This window comes from Chiloscyllium punctatum, unplaced genomic scaffold (assembly GCF_047496795.1).
Source record: "Chiloscyllium punctatum isolate Juve2018m unplaced genomic scaffold, sChiPun1.3 scaffold_1316, whole genome shotgun sequence".
NCBI classification, from domain to species: Eukaryota; Metazoa; Chordata; class Chondrichthyes; order Orectolobiformes; family Hemiscylliidae; genus Chiloscyllium; species Chiloscyllium punctatum.
In genome coordinates this window covers 5,001-20,000 of record NW_027311050.1, presented here as the reverse complement: position 1 = coordinate 20,000, position 15,000 = coordinate 5,001, and positions in this window count along the sequence as shown.

Sequence of the window (15,000 nt, the reverse complement as noted above, 5' to 3'; positions counted from 1 at the left end):
AGTAACCACCGACACTTAGAATATTTTCGAGTTGGTATAAATCAGTAACCACTGACACTTAGAATTTTTTCGAGTTGGTATAAATCAGTAACCACTGACACTTAGAATATTTTCGGGTTGGTATAAATCAGTAACCACCGACACTTAGAATATTTTCGAGTTGGTATAAATCAGTAACCACTGACACTTAGAATTTTTTCGAGTTGGTATAAATCAGTAACCACTGACACTTAGAATATTTTCGGGTTGGTATAAATCAGTAACCACCGACACTTAGAATATTTTCGAGTTGGTATAAATCAGTAACCACCGACACTTAGAATTTTTTCGAGTTGGTATAAATCAGTAACCACTGACACTTAGAATTTTTTCGGGTTGGTATAAATCAGTAACCACCGACACTTAGAATATTTTCGAGTTGGTATAAATCAGTAACCACTGACACTTAGAATTTTTTCGGGTCGGTATAAATCAGTAACCACTGACACTTAGAATTTTTTCGAGTTGGTATAAATCAGTAACCACTGACACTTAGAATATTTTCGGGTTGGTATAAATCAGTAACCACTGACACTTAGAATTTTTTCGACTTGGTATAAATCAGTAACCACTGACACTTAGAATTTTTTCGGGTTGGTATAAATCAGTAACCACTGACACTTAGAATATTTTCGGGTCGGTACAAATCAGTAACCACTGACACTTAGAATATTTTCGGGTTGGTATAAATCAGTAACCACTGACACTTAGAATTTTTTCGAGTTGGTATAAATCAGTAACCACTGACACTTAGAATTTTTTCGGGTTGGTATAAATCAGTAACCACCGACACTTAGAATATTTTCGGGTTGGTATAAATCAGTAACCACCGACACTTAGAATTTTTTCGGCTCAGTAGAAATCAGTAACCAAGCGCATTTTTGAATTGGTTACTGATTTCTCCGTTCGAGTTGCGGCTGCGGTTGGCTTCAAATAGTGGTGGGGGCTTAATTATCGCCGAGGGGAGCATGTCCCGGTGGTGTGGCCGAGGATGGAGTGCCTTTTGAAGGGGGTGTTTCTGAATTTGGACCCTTTTTGAGTTGCATGGCCGGATGGGTGTGGTTTTGAAGGGTGTGTCTGTCTGGAGTGGCACCGGCGTTGGTGTGAGGCTGAGGGTGGGCGTTCGGTTCCTGGTTAGGGATAGGGAAAGGGTGAGACTTAGCTTTAGTGCTCGTGCCCCCGATTTTGGTAATGTTTGACGTCAATTTTCCAAGGAGGCGAATGCAAGGCTTCAGAGGGACTTTGAGTGTTCGGGGGCGGGGTAGCTCAGCCGGATTTGCCCCGGCGGTTCTGCGGACGGTGTTGACTTCGAGGGCGGACCGGCCCCCGTGTTCAGTCCGAATATCGTGCATTGTTAACGGCGGGAAGTGTTCCAAAAGGGAATGGGATTGAATGTGACTGCTGAAGCCGACTTTGAGACCTGTAACGCGGGTAGCTCAGCCGGATTTGACCCGGCGGTTCTGGCGACGGTCTCGCCTTCGAGGGGGGAGCGCCCCGCGTGTTCAGGCCGAATTTTGTGCATTTCCATCGGCGGGAAGAGGTCCAAACGGGAATGGGATTGAATGTGACTGCTGAAGCCGACATTGAGACCTCTAACGCGGGTAGCTCGGCAGGATTTGACCCGGCGGTTCTGCCGAAGGTCTCACCTTCGAGGGGGGAGCGTCCCGCGTGTTCAGGCCGAATATCGTGCATTGTTAACGGCGGGAAGTGTTCCAAAAGGGAATGGGATTGAATGTGACTGCTGAAGCCGACATTGAGACCTCTAACGCGGGTAGCTCGGCCGGATTTGACCCGGCGGTTCTGGCGACGGTCTCGCCTTCGAGGGGGGAGCGTCCCGCGTGTTCAGGCCGAATTTTGTGCATTTCCATCGGCGGGAAGAGGTCCAAACGGGAATGGGATTGAATGTGACTGCTGAAGCCGACATTGAGACCTCTAACGCGGGTAGCTCGGCCGGATTTGACCCGGCGGTTCTGCCGAAGGTCTCACCTTCGAGGGGGGAGCCTCCCGCGTGTTCAGGCCGAATTTTGTGCATTTCCATCGGCGGGAAGAGGTCCAAACGGGAATGGGATTGAATGTGACTGCTGAAGCCGACATTGAGACCTCTAACGCGGGTAGCTCGGCCGGATTTGACCCGGCGGTTCTGCCGAAGGTCTCACCTTCGAGGGGGGAGCGCCCACCGTGTACAGGCCGATTTTCATGCATTTCCAACCGTGGGAAGGGGTCCGAAAGGGGATGGGGGTGAACGTGACTGCTCAACCCGACTTTGAGACCTGTAACGCGGGTAGCTCAGCCGGATTTGACCCGGCGGTTCTGGCGACGGTCTCGCCTTCGAGGGGGGAGCGTCCCGCGTGTTCAGGCCGAATTTTGTGCATTTCCATCGGCGGGAAGAGGTCCAAACGGGAATGGGATTGAATGTGACTGCTGAAGCCGACATTGAGACCTCTAACGCGGGTAGCTCGGCCGGATTTGACCCGGCGGTTCTGCCGAAGGTCTCACCTTCGAGGGGGGAGCGCCCACCGTGTACAGGCCGATTTTCATGCATTTCCAACCGTGGGAAGGGGGCCGAAAGGGGATGGGGGTGAATGTGACTGCTCAACCCGACTTTGGCGCTTCCGAGCCGGGTAGCTCAGCCGGGTTTGACCCGGCGGTTCTGCCGACGGCCTCGCCTTCGAGGGGGGAGCGTCCCCCGTGTACAGGCCGATTTTCATGCATTTCGAACCGTGGGAAGTGGCCCAAAAGGGGATGGGAGTGAATGTGACTGCTCAACCCGACTTTGGCGCTTCCGAGCCGGGTAGCTCAGCCGGGTTTGACCCGGCGGTTCTGCCGACGGTCTCGTCTTCGAGGCGGGTGCCTCCCCCGTGTACAGGCCGATTTTCATGCATTTCGTACCGTGGGAAGTGGTCCAAAAGGGAATGGGGGTGGACGTGACTGCTCATACCGACATCGAGACTTGTAAGCCGTGTAGCTCGGCCGGGTTTGATCCGGCGGGTCTGCCGACGGTCTCGTCTTCGAGAGGGGGGCCTCCCCCGTGTACAGGCCGATTTTCGTGCATTTCCAACGGTGGGAAGAGGTTCAAAAGGGGATGGGGGTGAATGTGACTGCTCAACCCGACTCTGAGGCTTCTAACCCGGGTAGCCCGGCCGGGTTTGACCCGGCGGTTCTGCCGTCGGTCTCGCCTTCGAGGGCGGAGCCTCCCCCGTGTACAGGCCGATTTTCGTGCATTTCAAACCGTGGGAAGCGGTCCAAAAGGGGATGGGAGTGAATGTGACTGCTCATACCGACCTTGGCGCTTCCGACCCGGGTAGCTCAGCCGGGTTTGACCCGGCGGTTCTGCCGACGGTCTCGTCTTCGAGGCGGGTGCCTCCCCCGTGTACAGGCCGATTTTCATGCATTTCGTACCGTGGGAAGTGGTCCAAAAGGGAATGGGGGTGAATGTGACTGCTCAACCCGACTCTGAGGCTTCTAACCCGGGTAGCTCGGCCGGGTTTGACCCGGCGGTTCTGCCGTCGGTCTCGCCTTCGAGAGGGGCGCCTCCCCCGTGTACAGGCCGATTTTCGTGCATTTCCAACGGTGGGAAGAGGTTCAAAAGGGGATGGGGGTGAATGTGACTGCTCAACCCGACTCTGAGGCTTCTAACCCGGGTAGCCCGGCCGGGTTTGACCCGGCGGTTCTGCCGTCGGTCTCGCCTTCGAGGGCGGAGCCTCCCCCGTGTACAGGCCGATTTTCGTGCATTTCAAACCGTGGGAAGCGGTCCAAAAGGGGATGGGAGTGAATGTGACTGCTCATACCGACCTTGGCGCTTCCGACCCGGGTAGCTCAGCCGGGTTTGACCCGGCGGTTCTGCCGACGGTCTCGCCTTCGAGGGGGGAGCGTCCCCCGTGTTCAGGCCGAATTTTGTGCATTTCGAACCGTGGGAAGTTGCCCAAAAGTCGATGGGAGTGAATGTGACTGCTCAACCCGACTTTGGCGCTTCCGAGCCGGGTAGCTCAGCCGGGTTTGACCCGGCGGTTCTGCCGACGGTCTCGTCTTCGAGGCGGGTGCCTCCCCCGTGTACAGGCCGATTTTCATGCATTTCGTACCGTGGGAAGTGGTCCAAAAGGGAATAGGGGTGGACGTGACTGCTCATACCGACATTGAGACTTGTAAGCCGTGTAGCTCGGCCGGGTTTGATCCGGCGGGTCTGCCGACGGTCTCGTCTTCGAGGCGGGTGCCTCCCCCGTGTACAGGCCGATTTTCGTGCATTTCGAACCGTGGGAAGTGGTCCAAAAGGGGATGGGGGTGGACGTGACTGCTCAACCCGACTTTGAGGCTTCTAACCCGGGTAGCTCGGCCGGGTTTGACCCGTCGATTCTGCCGATGGTCTCGTTTTGGAGGGGGGAGCCTCCCCCGTGTTCAGTCCGATTTTCGTGCATTTCGAACCGTGGGAAGTGGCCCAAAAGGGGATGGGAGTGAATGTGACTGCTCATACCGACTTTGGCGCTTCCGAGCCTGGTAGCTCAGCCGGGTTTGATCCGGCGGTTCTGCCGACGGTCTCGTCTTCGAGGCGGCTCCCTCCCCCGTGTACAGGCCGATTTTCATGCATTTGCAACGGTGGGAAGTTGCCCAAAAGGGGATGGGAGTGAATGTGACTGCTCAACCCGACTTTGGCGCTTCCGAGCCTGGTAGCTCAGCCGGGTTTGAACCGGCGGTTCTGCCGACGGTCTCGTCTTCGAGGCGGCTCCCTCCCCCGTGTACAGGCCGATTTTCGTGCATTTCGAACCGTGGGAAGTGGTCCAAAAGGGAATGGGGGTGGACGTGACTGCTCAACCCGACTCTGAGGCTTCTAACCCGGGTAGCTCGGCCGGGTTTGATCCGGCGGTTCTGCCGACGGTCTCGTCTTCGAGGCCGGTGCCTCCCCCGTGTACAGGCCGATTTTCGTGCATTTCCAACGGTGGGAAGTGGTCCAAAAGGGAATGGGGGTGGACGTGTCTGCTCATACCGACTTTGAGACTTGTAAGCCGGGTAGCTCAGCCGGGTTTGTTCCGGCGGTTCTGCCGACGGTCTCGTCATCGAGGGGGGAGCCTCCCCCGTGTCCAGGCCGATTTTCATGCATTTCCAACCGTGGGAAGTGGTCCAAAAGGGAATGGGGGTGAATGTGACTGCTCATACCGACTTTGAGACTTTTAAGCCGGGTAGCTCAGCCGGGTTTGACCCGGCGGTTCTGCCGACGGTCTCGCCTTCGAGGGGGGAGCGTCCCCCGTGTTCAGGCCGAATTTTGTGCATTTCGAACCGTGGGAAGTTGCCCAAAAGTCGATGGGAGTGAATGTGACTGCTCAACCCGACTTTGAGACTTGTAAGCCGGGTAGCTCAGCCGGGTTTGACCCGGCGGTTCTGCCGACGGTCTCGTCTTCGAGGCGGGTGCCTCCCCCGTGTACAGGCCGATTTTCATGCATTTCGTACCGTGGGAAGCGGTCCAAAAGGGGATGGGAGTGAACGTGACTGCTCATACCGACTTTGGCGCTTCCGAGCCGGGTAGCTCAGCCGGGTTTGACCCGGCGGGTCTGCCGACGGTCTCGCCTTCGAGGGGGGAGCGTCCCCCGTGTTCAGGCCGAATCTTGTGCATTTCGAACCGTGGGAAGTTGCCCAAAAGTCGATGGGAGTGAATGTGACTGCTCAACCCGACTTTGAGACTTGTAAGCCGGGTAGCTCAGCCGGGTTTGACCCGGCGGTTCTGCCGACGGTCTCGTCTTCGAGGCCGGTGCCTCCCCCGTGTACAGGCCGATTTTCGTGCATTTCCAACGGTGGGAAGTGGTCCAAAAGGGAATGGGGGTGGACGTGTCTGCTCATACCGACTTTGAGACTTGTAAGCCGGGTAGCTCAGCCGGGTTTGTTCCGGCGGTTCTGCCGACGGTCTCGTCATCGAGGGGGGAGCCTCCCCCGTGTCCAGGCCGATTTTCATGCATTTCCAACCGTGGGAAGTGGTCCAAAAGGGAATGGGGGTGAATGTGACTGCTCATACCGACTTTGAGACTTTTAAGCCGGGTAGCTCGGCCGGGTTTGACCCGGCGGTTCTGCCGACGGTCTCGTCTTCGAGGCGGGTGCCTCCCCCGTGTACAGGCCGATTTTCGTGCATTTCGAACCGTGGGAAGTGGTCTAAAAGTCGATGGGAGTGAACGTGACTGCTCAACCCGACTTTGAGACTTGTAAGCCGGGTAGCTCAGCCAGGTTTGACCCGGCGGTTCTGCCGACGGTCTCGCCTTCGAGGGCGGACCCTCCCCCGTGTACAGGCCGGTTTTCGTGCATTTCGAACCGTGGGAAGTGATCCAAAAGGGAATGGGGGTGAACGTGACTGCCCAACCCGGCTTTGAGACTTGTAAGCCGGGTAGCTCAGCCGGGTTGGACCCGGCGGTTCTGCCGACGGTCTCGACTTCGAGGCGGGTGCCTCCCCCGTGTACAGGCCGATTTTCATGCATTTGCAACGGTGGGAAGTTGCCCAAAAGTCGATGGGAGTGAATGTGACTGCTCAACCCGACTTCGAGACTTGTAAGCCGGGTAGCTCAGCCGGGTTTGACCCGGCGGTTCTGCCGACGGTCTCGCCTTCGAGGGGGGAGCCTCCCCCGTGTACAGGCCGATTTTCGTGCATTTCCAACGGTGGGAACAGGTTCAAAAGGGGATGGGAGTGATTGTGACTGCTCAACCCGACTCTAGGGCTTCTAACCCGGGTAGCCCGGCCGGGTTTGACCCGGCGGTTCTGCCGACGGTCTCGTCTTCGAGGCGGGTGCCTCCCCCGTATACAGGCCGATTTTCATGCATTTCGAACCGTGGGAAGTGGTCCAAAAGGGAATGGGGGTGGACGTGTCTGCTCATACCGACTTTGAGACTTGTAAGCCGGGTAGCTCAGCCGGGTTTGATCCGGCGGTTCTGCCGACGGTCTCGCCTTCGAGGGGGGAGCCTCCCCCGTGTTCAGTCCGATTTCCATGCATTTCCAACCGTGGGAAGTTGCCCAAAAGGGGATGGGAGTGAATGTGACTGCTCAACCCGACTTTGGCGCTTCCGAGCCGGGTAGCTCAGCCGGGTTTGACCCGGCGGTTCTGCCGACGGTCTCGTCTTCGAGGCGGGTGCCTCCCCCGTATACAGGCCGATTTTCATGCATTTCGAACCGTGGGAAGTGGTCCAAAAGGGAATGGGGGTGGACGTGTCTGCTCATACCGACTTTGAGACTTGTAAGCCGGGTAGCTCAGCCGGGTTTGATCCGGCGGTTCTGCCGACGGTCTCGCCTTCGAGGGGGGAGCCTCCCCCGTGTTCAGTCCGATTTCCATGCATTTCCAACCGTGGGAAGTTGCCCAAAAGGGGATGGGAGTGAATGTGACTGCTCAACCCGACTTTGGCGCTTCCGAGCCGGGTAGCTCAGCCGGGTTTGACCCGGCGGTTCTGCCGACGGTCTCGTCTTCGAGGCGGGTGCCTCCCCCGTGTACAGGCCGATTTTCATGCATTTGGAACCGTGGGAAGTGGTCCAAAAGGGAATGGGGGTGGACGTGACTGCTCATACCGACTTTGAGACTTGTAAGCCGGGTAGCTCAGCCGGGTTTGACCCGGCGGTTCTGCCGACGGTCTCGCCTTCGAGGGGGGAGCCTCCCCCGTGTTCAGTCCGATTTTCGTGCATTTCCCACGGTGGGAAATGGTATCTTTCATTACGGGGACAAGGGTCTGAAGCGGTGAAGTCAGTAACCGGCATAGTTAAGGAAAGGGTTCGAATTTTCTCAACAGTACGAAAAAAGTGAGCAGGGAAGCTAGAGAAGGTGTCAGTGAGTCCCAAACGAGTGAACCGCAAAACTTAGGGAAATGCCCGAAAGCGTTTTAAAGGGTGAAATCGGGAACGAGGAAATGATCGGAAAGTGCCTGAAAGTGCTAAATGAGTAAACAGAAAAACGAAGAAAAATGTTTGAAAAGAAGAAGTGAGTAACCAGGAAAACTTAGAAAAATGTTCAAAACGAAGAAATCAGTAACCAGGAAAACTTAGAAAAATGATCAAAAAGAAGAAATGAGTAACCAGGAAAACTTAGAAAAATGTTTAAAAAGAAGAAATCAGTAACCAGGAAAACTTAGGAAAATGTTTAAAAAGAAGAAATCAGTAACCAGAAAAACTGCGAAAAATGTTTAAAAAGAAGAAATGAGTAACCAGAAAAACTTAGAAAAATGTTTAAAAAGAAGAAATCAGTAACCAGGAAAACTTAGAAAAATGTTTAAAAAGAAGAAATCAGTAACCAGGAAAACTTAGAAAAATGTTATAAAAGAAGAAGTGAGTAACCAGAAAAACTTAGAAAAATGTTTAAAAAGAAGAAATCAGTAACCAGAAAAACTGCGAAAAATGTTTAAAAAGAAGAAATCAGTAACCAGACAAACTGCGAAAAATGTTTAAAAAGAAGAAATCAGTAACCAGGAAAACTTAGAAAAATGTTTAAAAAGAAGAAGTGAGTAACCAGAAAAACTTAGAAAAATGTTTAAAAAGAAGAAATCAGTAACCAGAAAAACTTAGAAAAATGTTTAAAAAGAAGAAATCAGTAACCAGAAAAACTGCGAAAAATGTTTAAAAAGAAGAAATCAGTAACCAGAAAAACTTAGAAAAATGTTTAAAAAGAAGAAGTGAGTAACCAGAAAAACTTAGAAAAATGTTTAAAAAGAAGAAATCAGTAACCAGAAAAACGGCGAAAAATGTTTAAAAAGAAGAAATCAGTAACCAGACAAACTGCGAAAAATGTTTAAAAAGAAGAAATCAGTAACCAGAAAAACTTAGAAAAATGTTTAAAAAGAAGAAATCAGTAACCAGAAAAACTTAGAAAAATGTTTCAAAAGAAGAAGTGAGTAACCAGAAAAACTTAGAAAAATGTTTAAAAAGAAGAAGTGAGTAACCAGAAAAACTTAGAAAAATGTTTAAAAAGAAGAAATCAGTAACCAGAAAAACTTAGAAAAATGTTTAAAAAGAAGAAATCAGTAACCAGAAAAACTGCGAAAAATGTTTAAAAAGAAGAAATCAGTAACCAGACAAACTGCGAAAAATGTTTAAAAAGAAGAAATCAGTAACCAGGAAAACTTAGAAAAATGTTTAAAAAGAAGAAGTCAGTAACCAGAAAAACTTAGAAAAATGTTTAAAAAGAAGAAATCAGTAACCAGAAAAACTTAGAAAAATGTTTAAAAAGAAGAAATCAGTAACCAGAAAAACTGCGAAAAATGTTTAAAAAGAAGAAATCAGTAACCAGAAAAACTTAGAAAAATGTTTAAAAAGAAGAAGTGAGTAACCAGAAAAACTTAGAAAAATGTTTAAAAAGAAGAAATCAGTAACCAGAAAAACGGCGAAAAATGTTTAAAAAGAAGAAATCAGTAACCAGACAAACTGCGAAAAATGTTTAAAAAGAAGAAATCAGTAACCAGAAAAACTTAGAAAAATGTTTCAAAAGAAGAAGTGAGTAACCAGAAAAACTTAGAAAAATGTTTAAAAAGAAGAAGTGAGTAACCAGAAAAACTTAGAAAAATGTTTAAAAAGAAGAAATCAGTAACCAGAAAAACTTAGAAAAATGTTTAAAAAGAAGAAATCAGTAACCAGAAAAACTGCGAAAAATGTTTAAAAAGAAGAAATCAGTAACCAGACAAACTGCGAAAAATGTTTAAAAAGAAGAAATCAGTAACCAGGAAAACTTAGAAAAATGTTTAAAAAGAAGAAGTGAGTAACCAGAAAAACTTAGAAAAATGTTTAAAAAGAAGAAATCAGTAACCAGAAAAACTTAGAAAAATGTTTAAAAAGAAGAAATCAGTAACCAGAAAAACTGCGAAAAATGTTTAAAAAGAAGAAATCAGTAACCAGAAAAACTTAGAAAAATGTTTAAAAAGAAGAAGTGAGTAACCAGAAAAACTTAGAAAAATGTTTAAAAAGAAGAAATCAGTAACCAGAAAAACGGCGAAAAATGTTTAAAAAGAAGAAATCAGTAACCAGACAAACTGCGAAAAATGTTTAAAAAGAAGAAATCAGTAACCAGAAAAACTTAGAAAAATGTTTCAAAAGAAGAAGTGAGTAACCAGAAAAACTTAGAAAAATGTTTAAAAAGAAGAAGTGAGTAACCAGAAAAACTTAGAAAAATGTTTAAAAAGAAGAAATCAGTAACCAGAAAAACTTAGAAAAATGTTTAAAAAGAAGAAATCAGTAACCAGAAAAACTTAGAAAAATGTTTAAAAAGAAGAAATCAGTAACCAGAAAAACTGCGAAAAATGTTTAAAAAGAAGAAATCAGTAACCAGACAAACTGCGAAAAATGTTTAAAAAGAAGAAATCAGTAACCAGGAAAACTTAGAAAAATGTTTAAAAAGAAGAAGTGAGTAACCAGAAAAACTTAGAAAAATGTTTAAAAAGAAGAAATCAGTAACCAGAAAAACTTAGAAAAATGTTTAAAAAGAAGAAATCAGTAACCAGAAAAACTGCGAAAAATGTTTAAAAAGAAGAAATCAGTAACCAGAAAAACTTAGAAAAATGTTTAAAAAGAAGAAGTGAGTAACCAGAAAAACTTAGAAAAATGTTTAAAAAGAAGAAATCAGTAACCAGAAAAACGGCGAAAAATGTTTAAAAAGAAGAAATCAGTAACCAGACAAACTGCGAAAAATGTTTAAAAAGAAGAAATCAGTAACCAGAAAAACTTAGAAAAATGTTTAAAAAGAAGAAATCAGTAACCAGAAAAACTTAGAAAAATGTTTCAAAAGAAGAAGTGAGTAACCAGAAAAACTTAGAAAAATGTTTAAAAAGAAGAAGTGAGTAACCAGAAAAACTTAGAAAAATGTTTAAAAAGAAGAAATCAGTAACCAGAAAAACTTAGAAAAATGTTTAAAAAGAAGAAATCAGTAACCAGAAAAACTTAGAAAAATGTTTAAAAAGAAGAAATCAGTAACCAGGAAAACTTAGAAAAATGTTTAAAAAGAAGAAATCAGTAACCAGAAAAACTGCGAAAAATGTTTAAAAAGAAGAAATGAGTAACCAGGAAAACTTAGAAAAATGTTTAAAAAGAAGAAGTGAGTAACCAGAAAAACTTAGAAAAATGTTTAAAAAGAAGAAATCAGTAACCAGACAAACTTAGAAAAATGTTTAAAAAGAAGAAATCATTAACCAGACAAACTGCGAAAAATGTTTAAAAAGAAGAAATCAGTAACCAGAAAAACTTAGAAAAATGTTTAAAAAGAAGAAATCAGTAACCAGAAAAACTTAGAAAAATGTTTAAAAAGAAGAAATCAGTAACCAGGAAAACTTAGAAAAATGTTTAAAAAGAAGAAGTGAGTAACCAGAAAAACTTAGAAAAATGTTTAAAAAGAAGAAATCAGTAACCAGAAAAACGGCGAAAAATGTTTAAAAAGAAGAAATCAGTAACCAGACAAACTGCGAAAAATGTTTAAAAAGAAGAAGTCAGTAACCAGAAAAACTTAGAAAAATGTTTAAAAAGAAGAAATGAGTAACCAGAAAAACTTAGAAAAATGTTTAAAAAGAAGAAATCAGTAACCAGAAAAACTTAGAAAAATGTTTAAAAAGAAGAAGTGAGTAACCAGGAAAACTTAGAAAAATGTTTAAAAAGAAGAAATGAGTAACCAGAAAAACTTAGAAAAATGTTTAAAAAGAAGAAATCAGTAACCAGAAAAACTTAGAAAAATGTTTAAAAAGAAGAAATGAGTAACCAGAAAAACTTAGAAAAATGTTTAAAAAGAAGAAATCAGTAACCAGAAAAACGGCGAAAAATGTTTAAAAAGAAGAAATCAGTAACCAGAAAAACGGCGAAAAATGTTTAAAAAGAAGAAATCAGTAACCAGAAAAACTTAGAAAAATGTTTAAAAAGAAGAAGTGAGTAACCAGAAAAACTTAGAAAAATGTTTAAAAAGAAGAAATGAGTAACCAGAAAAACTTAGAAAAATGTTTAAAAAGAAGAAATCAGTAACCAGAAAAACTTAGAAAAATGTTTAAAAAGAAGAAATGAGTAACCAGAAAAACGGCGAAAAATGTTTAAAAAGAAGAAATCAGTAACCAGAAAAACGGCGAAAAATGTTTAAAAAGAAGAAATCAGTAACCAGACAAACTGCGAAAAATGTTTAAAAAGAAGAAATCAGTAACCAGAAAAACTTAGAAAAATGTTTAAAAAGAAGAAATCAGTAACCAGGAAAACTTGGAAAAAAACACTTAGAAAAATTTTCAGCAAAGTGTGAAAAATATTCTAAGTGTCAGCGGAGGAAAATGCTGCAGCATCGGGAAAGATTCGCAAACTTACACCGAACATGTGCTCCGAAGTGCCGGAGGAATTGGGTGAATTGAGCCCGGCAAATGGCCAGCTGTCGTTTTGTGCCTGCAGCCCGAAAACTTTAACTTTGTCTGTCGCGGAAGTCCGGACCGAGAAAAATCCAAACGGTTTTGACCGGACCGAGTTCCAGACCGATGCAGTCAAATTTGGAATTCAGACCCATTCAGTGCCACTTGTAGTTTTTCCGCAGTGAGGTTGGCGGGGTACCCGGAGATATATGGGAACACGATTTTTAGAACAAAATGGCGGCGCGGGACCGTTCTGAAAGGCATCCGAAAAACGGTTCCACGGGCATAGCACTTTAATGACAGGTATGAGTGCATGCCGGAGAGCTCTTGGAAGTCGAATTTTTGACACTTTGTCAATTTTTTGACAGATTTGACAAACTCTTTCTGTCTGTTCTAAGAGTCAGTCAGAGACTTGTGCGGCGGTCTTTTGACACTATTGGAGGGCGGGCAAACCCCACGTTGACTCCGGCCGTCCCTCCACAGGCGCTCGTGTCCAAAATGAAGGCGAGAGACGCGAGTGGCCTGGTTCCCTTGGGTGTTGCCAAGAAGGCTGCGGGCTGACCGTTGCCTGAGCACTCCCTAAAGCCTCTTGTGATGAGAGCAGACCTCGCCTGCCGCACGACCGGCTCTGGGAGTCGTTGGGCCGCTATTTGTGAATAGTCTGGTCCTCCTCTGCCACCCGGACAAGCGCGATGGCTCTGCCGCCCTGCGGTGCTCGTCACCCAGGTTTGGGGAACACGATACTCGTAACAAAAATAAAAGGCGGCTCGGGACCTGCAGGCGAAAGGGGTCCCGTGGTGCTAAGCACGTCGACTTCGGGTCTCGGTGCAAGCCGGAGAGCTCACGGAAGTCTAAAGTTTTCGGCACGTGGTCGAATCTTTTCAAAGGCTTACCCGGCTCTTTCCGTCCATTCTGAGAGTAAGTCAGAGGCCGGTGCGGAGGTCTCTTGACAATCGGAGGGGGTGGTGGCCCTCCGCAGGCGCTCGTGTCGAAAATGAAGGCGAGAGACGCGAGTGGCCTGGTTCCCCTGGGTGTTGCCAGGAAGGCTGCGGGCTGACCCTTGCCTGAGCACTCCCTAAAGCCTCTTGTGATGAGAGCAGACCTCGCGCGCCGCACGACCGGCTCTGGGAGTCGTTGGGCCGCTATCTGTGAATAGTCTGGTCCTCCTCTGCCACCCGGCCAAGTGCGATGGCTCTGCCGCCCTGCGGTGCTCGTCACGCAGGTATGGGGCACACGATGCTCGTAACAGCAAATAAAGGCGGCTCGGGACCTGCAGGCGAAAGGGGTCCCGTGGTGCTTAGCACGTCGACTTCGGGTCTCGGTGCAAGCCGGAGAGCTCACGGAAGTCTAAAGTTTTCGGCACGTGGTCGAATCTTTTGAAAGGCTTACCCGGCTCTTTCCGTCCATTCTGAGAGTCAGTCAGAGGCCGGTGCGGCGGTCTATTGACGACCGGAGGCTCCCATGGGTGTTGCGATGAGGGTGGAGGGCACAGAACCTTGCCTTAGCACTCCCTAATAAAGCCTCTTGTGAAGAGAGCAGACCTCGCGCGCCGCACGACCGGCTCTGGGAGTCGTTGGGCCGCTATCTGTGAATAGTCTGGTCCTCCTCTGCCACCCGGCCAAGTGCGATGGCTCTGCCGCCCTGCGGTGCTCGTCACGCAGGTATGGGGCACACGATGCTCGTAACAGCAAATAAAGGCGGCTCGGGACCTGCAGGCGAAAGGGGTCCCGTGGTGCTTAGCACGTCGACTTCGGGTCTCGGTGCAAGCCGGAGAGCTCACGGAAGTCTAAAGTTTTCGGCACGTGGTCGAATCTTTTGAAAGGCTTACCCGGCTCTTTCCGTCCATTCTGAGAGTCAGTCAGAGGCCGGTGCGGCGGTCTATTGACGACCGGAGGCTCCCATGGGTGTTGCGATGAGGGTGGAGGGCACAGAACCTTGCCTTAGCACTCCCTAATAAAGCCTCTTGTGAAGAGAGCAGACCTCGCGCGCCGCACGACCGGCTCTGGGAGTCGTTGGGCCGCTATCTGTGAATAGTCTGGTCCTCCTCTGCCACCCGGCCAAGTGCGATGGCTCTGCCGCCCTGCGGTGCTCGTCACGCAGGTATGGGGCACACGATGCTCGTAACAGCAAATAAAGGCGGCTCGGGACCTGCAGGCGAAAGGGGTCCCGTGGTGCTTCGCACGTCGACTTCGGGTCTCGGTGCAAGCCGGAGAGCTCACGGAAGTCTAAAGTTTTCGGCACGTGGTCGAATCTTTTGAAAGGCTTACCCGGCTCTTTCCGTCCATTCTGAGAGTCAGTCAGAGGCCGGTGCGGCGGTCTATTGACGACCGGAGGCTCCCATGGGTGTTGCGATGAGGGTGGAGGGCACAGAACCTTGCCTTAGCACTCCCTAATAAAGCCTCTTGTGAAGAGAGCAGACCTCGCGCACCGCACGACCGGCTCTGGGAGTCGTTGGGCCGCTATCTGTGAATAGTCGGGTCCTCCTCTGCCACCCGGCCAAGTGCGATGGCTCTGCCGCCCTGCGGTGCTTGTCACGCAGGTATGGGGCACACGATGCTCGTAACAGCAAATAAAGGCGGCTCGGGACCTGCAGGCGAAAGGGGTCCCGTGGTGCTTAGCACGTCGACTTCGGGTCTCGGTGCAAGCCGGAGAGCT